Raw genomic sequence first — 6,734 nt, 5'->3', positions numbered from 1 at the left:
TTTTAAGAATTAAATTAATATTTAGTAAAAAAAAAAAAAAATTAACCAGTCCAGAGGACTTACAATGAAATACCACAGCCTCTTGGGGTGCCTGGATGGCTCAGTCGTTAAGTGTCTGCTTCGGCTTGGGTCATGATCCCAGGGTCCTGGGATCGAACCCCACATCGGGCTCCCTGCTAAAGTGGGGAGCCTGCTTCTCTCTCTCCCACTCCCTCTGCTTGTGTTCCCTCTCTCGCTGTCTCTCTCTATATCAAATAAATAAATAAAATCTTTAAAAAAAATATTACAGCCCCTACTGCTTCTTCCCCACTCATTCCAGTACTGCTTCTCTGTGGCAACTCATTTGTTTTTGTTTTTCATATAGTCATCTTTATAACTAAATAATAGTCCTATGTTAATATTTCTTGATGTATCAATTGTAGACATTTACTCCTACCTTTGAAAGGTAAAGACTTTTTTTTTAAGATTTTATTTATTTATTTGACAGAAAGAGTCACAGCGAGAGAGGGAACACAAGCAGGGGGAGTGGGAGAGGGAGAAGCAGGCTTCCCGTGGAGCAGGGAGCCCGATGCGGGACTCGATCCCAGGACCCTGGGACCATGACCTGAGCCAAAGGCAGCCACTTAACGACTGAGCCACACAGGCGCCCCTAAAAAGTAAAGATTTAACTACTTAAGCTATTCTCTCTCCGCTCCAGTTATAGTACATTATCTTTACTTATTATATTGAAAGTCTTTATAACTTAAGCTGCTGTTTCTTGTTCATCAGCTTTTTTTTTTTTTTACAGTAGTTCTTGTCTCCCCAAGCCATTACCATACCTTCCTTTCCTTCTCTCCTTCCAACCAACCTCTGTCAGCTTCACTTTTGCTTTCTATCTTTTAATTTTATGACATCAAGGTTAATGACAACTACATTCTGTTCTGTAGCCATAGACAAATATTCAGTGTTTTGTCCATAATCGATTCTAAACTTTGAATGGCTGTCAACAACATTTGCTCTGTTATCACAATGTAAACATTACTCAGTGCAGAAACAGGTGCTACCCCAGGACATTTCCTCTTTCATGAGTCCACTTTTTGACCCCTCCCTCTGCCACTTAAGAGAAAATGTCCCTTTCCTTGAATTCCATCATGTTCAAAATCAAGTCACATTTTAGTTTGCTTCATATCTGGGCCATGGCTATCTTGAGATTTTGTTTTATTTGTTTTTCCTACAAATCCCAATTGCCTTTCTTTTTCCCTACTGAAGAGAAGACATATGTGCCTCTTTTATCCATCCATAGCATGAAATACTTCCGTTCTTTGAATACATGGAGCCCACTGACTTATGTCCTCGGGAGATAGATGCCTTCCAGATCTGCCACATCTTGGCATTGTTCTTTACTGGACTCTTGGTTAGTTACTGTGTTCTTGTATCCCATGTCTTCTTTTTTGATTTTTGCCCTTGTTTGCTGACACAGATTAATATATTTTCACAAGGATTTCTTGTCTTCTAATTTAGGATATGTCCTTGATTTTCCTTTCTGAAAAAGAAGGTAGTATGGACCCATTTGAATTTCTTCTACTTTAAATGTTCTCTCCTTGTGAACTTATCTTGCAACCCCCTTCTTAGATTCCTTAGAAGAGAAGCACCAATATTCTTTAAAAGGTAGGTGTAGGAGCGCCTGGGTGGCTCAGTAGTTAAGTGTCTGCCTTTGGCTCAGGTCATGATCTCAGGGTCCTGGTATCGAGCCCCGCATCAGGCTCTCTGCTCAGCGGGAAGCCTGCTTCTCCCTCTTGCACTCTCCCTGCTTGTGTTCCCTCTCTCGCTGTCTCTCTCTCTGTCAAATAAATAAATAAAATCTTAAAAATAAATAAATAAAAGGTAGGTGTATTATGAATTCTATAACTTCGAGCAACCATTGGTTCTCTATATGGTGGAATAATGATCCAAGTAATATGGAAAAACCTAATATGTGTTTTGCAGCATAAAAGTTGCCAGCTTTTATAGAGGTTGAGTGAATTTAACCAATTTTGTCAAATTGTCTTGATTTTAACAGTGTTTCCCAGTAACATAGATTAACTCAATATAGGGGTGTACAATTTAATTATTGTAGCTATTTAAAGAGAAGACCTAAATTATAACAAGAAATTTTATTTTTTAATAACGGACATGAGAGGGCGCCTGGGTGGCTCAGTTGGTTAAGCGACTGCCTTCGGCTCAGGTCATGATCCTGGAGTCCCTGGATTGAGTCCCGCATCGGGCTCCCTGCTTGGCAGGGAGCCTGCTTCTTCCTCTGACCCTCCCCCCTCTCATGTGCTCTCTCTCTCTCTCTCTCATTCTGTCTCAAATAAATAAATAAAATCTTTAAAAATATATATATATAACGGACATGAGATAAACTCTTCTTTAGCCTAAAGAATTTAAGCATATTTTAATGTTTAAAATGTTTTTTTTTTTAAAGATTTTATTTATTTATTTGACAGAGAGACACAGTGAGAGAGGGAACACAAGCAGGGGGAATGGGAGAGGGAGGAGCAGGCTTCCCATGGAGCAGAGAGCCCGATGTGGGGCTCGATCCCAGGACCCTGGGATCATGACCTGAGCCGAAGGCAGACACGTAACGACTGAGCCACCCAGGCGCCCCGTTTAAAATGTTTTTAAAATACAGTTTTTAAAATATTAATTATTTCTTATAAATATAGCTTAGAATAGGATTGATTCAGAAGCCTGAGACTAAAGGCAGGTAAAAATTGAGGCTTTTAAAAGGTGTCCATAATCCCAGAGTCTTTTCTGCAATTATGAGTTAGGGAGGTTGATCAAACTTAAGAGATCTGTCAGAAGGATATGATAGATAATATAAAAATCCTGGACATCAGTAGAAACTGGAATCTAAAACCAAGAGTTGGATAATAATAGTCCCCAGAACTGAACAGTCAAGATTCATGGAATAAATGGAAGGCAAGTATCCCGGCTGCAAAGAAATAATAGAGGTAAAAAGGATTACCCAATCAGCAAAGACAAATACACTGGCTTGTATACAAAGATGCTCTTCAAAATATTTGACAACCAATTGGGAACAAAGACTAATCAAAATTGAAGCTGACCATGGCTATGGAACAGTGCCTAGAGGACCCTGCTGCACAGAGCATTAACTCTTGAGTGGATGCATTGGAGGGAGGGCCTGGGTGGCCTCCAGGTGGGAGGGGAAGTGTGAGGAAACACTGGCGTGTCCAGCATAGTAGCTGTTTCAGTATTTAAACCACCTGTATAGCCATGCTGTTAGTCCTGGCTCCCTGAGGTGGTTTCCAGTCTGGAGAACTTGCAGTTCTGGAGATCCAGATAATTTTCTAATCATCTATGCAGGAACTCAGCTTCCAAGATACTAAACGAAAATCCAGTTCTCAGAAACTGAGTGACAACTGTAGAAACTCAGCTCCAGAGGGGAGCTTATGCCTGAGGCTGGAAAACCTGGAACAAAAGTTAGGTTAGAACAAGCAGCAAAGCCAGAGGGCTACTGAATTTGGGCTCTGCATGTCTTATTAGCCTGGGGTCAGGTTGGAATCACAGTGAAGGGCAGGCCAGGACCATGGCGGGAAGGGGGGGGGCGTAGTAATGAGAATAACCTGGATTAGAACTTGAGGGTCCAGGCACAACATTTCAATGTATTCTAAAATCTTACTGATTGTACGAGCTAGGGTTTAGTGCAGGAAACAGAAACCATTGGACTTACCTTAAGCACGAAGGGATATATTATATAGATTTATGTGCTTAGAAGATCTTGGAAAGGGCTGAAGAGCAGGTTCTAGGCTGGGACGTGAGGAATGACTTCTAGAGCAATATAGAACTGACTCACCAGGGGGCTGCCTTCTGAGGCCACTACTTGGGATGACTGAGTTCAAGACCACAATACCATGGAAGCAGGATCCATCGTTGCAGGGTTCAGGAGTCCAACATGGCTCCTGTTGCCACAGTAAGCGCACTCCAACCCCCAGAAAGCTGTAGAAGGAAAACTGAAGGTGCTGTTGTAAAACAATAAAATCTCACATGTCTGTGACCTCACCTGCAGCAGAAAAGTAAGTAGGAAGAACAAGAAAAGAGCTCTCACCTGATTTCTGCCCTTCCAAATCTCACTTGAACGTGTCTAATTGACAGAAGCCAACTCACATCCAGAGTTGGACCTGTGAAGGAGCCAGGATTGCAGGTTTTGGTGTTCTAGCCTCTCCTATTACAGGAAGGCACCCTAGAGAAGGGTAGAATGCAGGTTGAGTAAGCCAATCGACATTATCCATTAAAATGATACACCCATTTTAAAGTACAAAGAAATACGCTGAGTGGGAACAGAAGGGACCCCTCAAGGTATCAGCTAAAGGCAAGATGCTGTGCAGGAGCTCCAAAGTCAAGATTAAACATTTTTCTGTGGTGTTTATAATCACTATGGCCTTGATTGGCTTTCAACAGTTAGTACCTAATGGGTCAATCTTCTTTCAGGAAACTTACTTGACAATTTTATTTTGCAAATGTGTAATGCATCCATATGGTTCAAAATTTGGAAGTTTCACAAAGCTTTGTAGTAACTGCCCTTCAGCTACTCAGTTATTCTCCTTAGAAGTAAACACTCATATCTTTTTTTTTTAATTATTCTAGTACAATCTGCTCTGGATTTTTAAATTTTGTTTTTTATATTTTTCATTTTAATTTTTTTAAGTAGGCCCCATGCCCAATATGGGACTTAAACTCACGAACCTGGGATCAAGAGTCACATGCTCTACTGACTGAGCCAGCCAGGCAACCCCCAACAACCATATCTTTTCTGTGTGTATTTTTCCAGAGCTATTTTATTCATATATATGTATATATGTGTATCATAGTCTCCTTTCCCCTTTTACACAATGATGACCTTTATGTGCATTGCTGTGCCCTGAATTTTTTTAAAAGATTTTTTTGTTTTTATTTGACAGAGAGAGACACAGCAAGAGAGGGAACACAAGCAGGGGGAGTGGGAGAAGGAGAAGCAGGCCTCCCACGGAGCAGGGAGCCCAACACGGGGCTCGATCCCAGGACCCCGGGATCATGACCTGAGCCCAAGGCAGACGCTTAACGACTAAACCACCCAGGTGCCCCTGTGCCCTAAATTTTTTTGAATCATTTCCCAGTAAATCTTGGACATTATGCCATATCACCACAAAAAGAACCTCTCCATTCTTATTTATAGATGCTTAATCTTCTACTATATGATTAAATACCATAATTTATTTAACCAGTTCCCTATTGGTAGATGTTTAGGTTGCTTCTTTTGCCTTGAACAATAATCTTGTACACATGCCATTTCATAAGTCTGATGGCATAGTCATGGGATATTCCTAGATGTAGAATTGCTGGAATTTTCAGTATTTAAAAAAAGAATATGGACTAGAAATGATGAGGAACATCTGGAGGCATTAAGCTAGTTCTGGTCATTCTAATGTGCTTAGATTGAGGTCACCCTATGGTGAATCCTCTAGGATTTTTTTTTAAGATTTTATTTATTTATTTGAGAGAGAGAGTGAAAGAGTGAGAGAGAGCACAAGTGGGGGAGAGGGAGAAGCGGGCTCCCTTCTGGGTAGGGAGCCCAATGAGGGGCTCAATCCCAGGATCCTGGGATCATGACCTGAGCCGAAGGCAGATGCTTAACCAATTGAGCCACCCAGGCACCCCCTCTAGGACTTTATTTAGGACCTTATGATTTCACTTGACTGCTTTCCCCTTAATCCTCCAATTTACTATGATCAACTTGTCCTTAAAATTAAGTAAACTTGGGGGTGCCTGGGTGGCTCAGTCGTTAAGCATCTGCCTTTGGCTCAGGTCATGATTCCCAGGGTCCTGAGATCGAGCCCCACATTGGGCTCCCTGCTCAGCGGGAAGCCTGCTTCTCCCTCCCCCACTTCCCCAGCTTGTGTTCCCTCTCTCACTGTGTCTCTCTCTGTCAAATAAATAAATGGAATCTTTAAAAAAAATAAATAAATGAAATGAAATGAAATTAAGTAAACTTGGGGTGCCTGGGTGGCTCAGTCGGTTAAACATCTGCCTTTGGCTCACGTCATGATCCCAGGGTCCTGGGATTGAGCCCCACTTCGGGCTCCCTGCTCAGTGGGGAGACTGCTTCTCCCTCTCCCTCTGCCTGCCACTCCCCCTGCTTGTGCTTGTGCTCTCTCTGTCAAATATTTTAAAAAATTAAGTAAACTTAACTATTGGGATTTCATCGAGATAAAAAGCTTCTGCACAGCGAAGGAAACAAAAAACTAAAAGGCAGACTACAAAATGGGAGAAGATATTGGCAAATTATATATCTGACAATGGTTAGTATCCAAAATCTATAAAGAACTTACCAAACTCAATACCCCAAAAATAAATAATCCAGTTAAGAAATGGGCAGAAGACATGAATAGACACTTTTCCAAAGAAGACATCCAGATGGCTTATAGTCACATGAAAAGATGCTCAACATCACTTACCAAGAGGGAAATACGAATCAAAACCATGATGAGATACCACCTTACACCTGTCAGAATGGCTAAAATTAACAACACAAAGGGCGCCTGGGTGGCTCAGTTGGTTAAGCGACTGCCTTCGGCTCAGGTCATGATCCTGGAGTCCCGGGATCGAGTCCCGCATCGGGCTCCCTGCTCGGCAGGGAGTCTGCTTCTCCCTCTCCCACTCCCCATTTGTGTTCCCTCTCCCGCTGTGTCTTTCTCTGTCAAATAAATAAATAAAAT

The 6,734-nt window shown here is 41.8% G+C and overlaps 1 long non-coding RNA gene across 2 annotated transcripts in view; it reads right to left on the bottom strand.

The window, feature by feature from the left end:
• Positions 1-6,734, bottom strand: part of LOC145715957 (uncharacterized) — an 18,407-nt gene continuing 11,673 nt past the window's right edge. Inside the window, exons 2-3 of one of the 2 annotated variants that reach the window (XR_014138280.1) lie at positions 4,088-4,222; positions 1-1,819 (exon numbers count right to left, since the gene is read on the bottom strand). This is a non-coding gene — a long non-coding RNA (uncharacterized LOC145715957). The remainder of the gene's footprint in view (positions 1,820-4,087; positions 4,223-6,734) is intronic. The other variant, XR_014138279.1, reaches the window with a different exon arrangement.

This window comes from Leptonychotes weddellii, chromosome 10, assembly GCF_054177405.1.
Source record: "Leptonychotes weddellii isolate Sample4059 chromosome 10, ASM5417740v2, whole genome shotgun sequence".
Classification (NCBI taxonomy): domain Eukaryota; kingdom Metazoa; phylum Chordata; class Mammalia; order Carnivora; family Phocidae; genus Leptonychotes; species Leptonychotes weddellii.
This window is presented reverse-complemented; position numbering and strand designations above follow the sequence as displayed.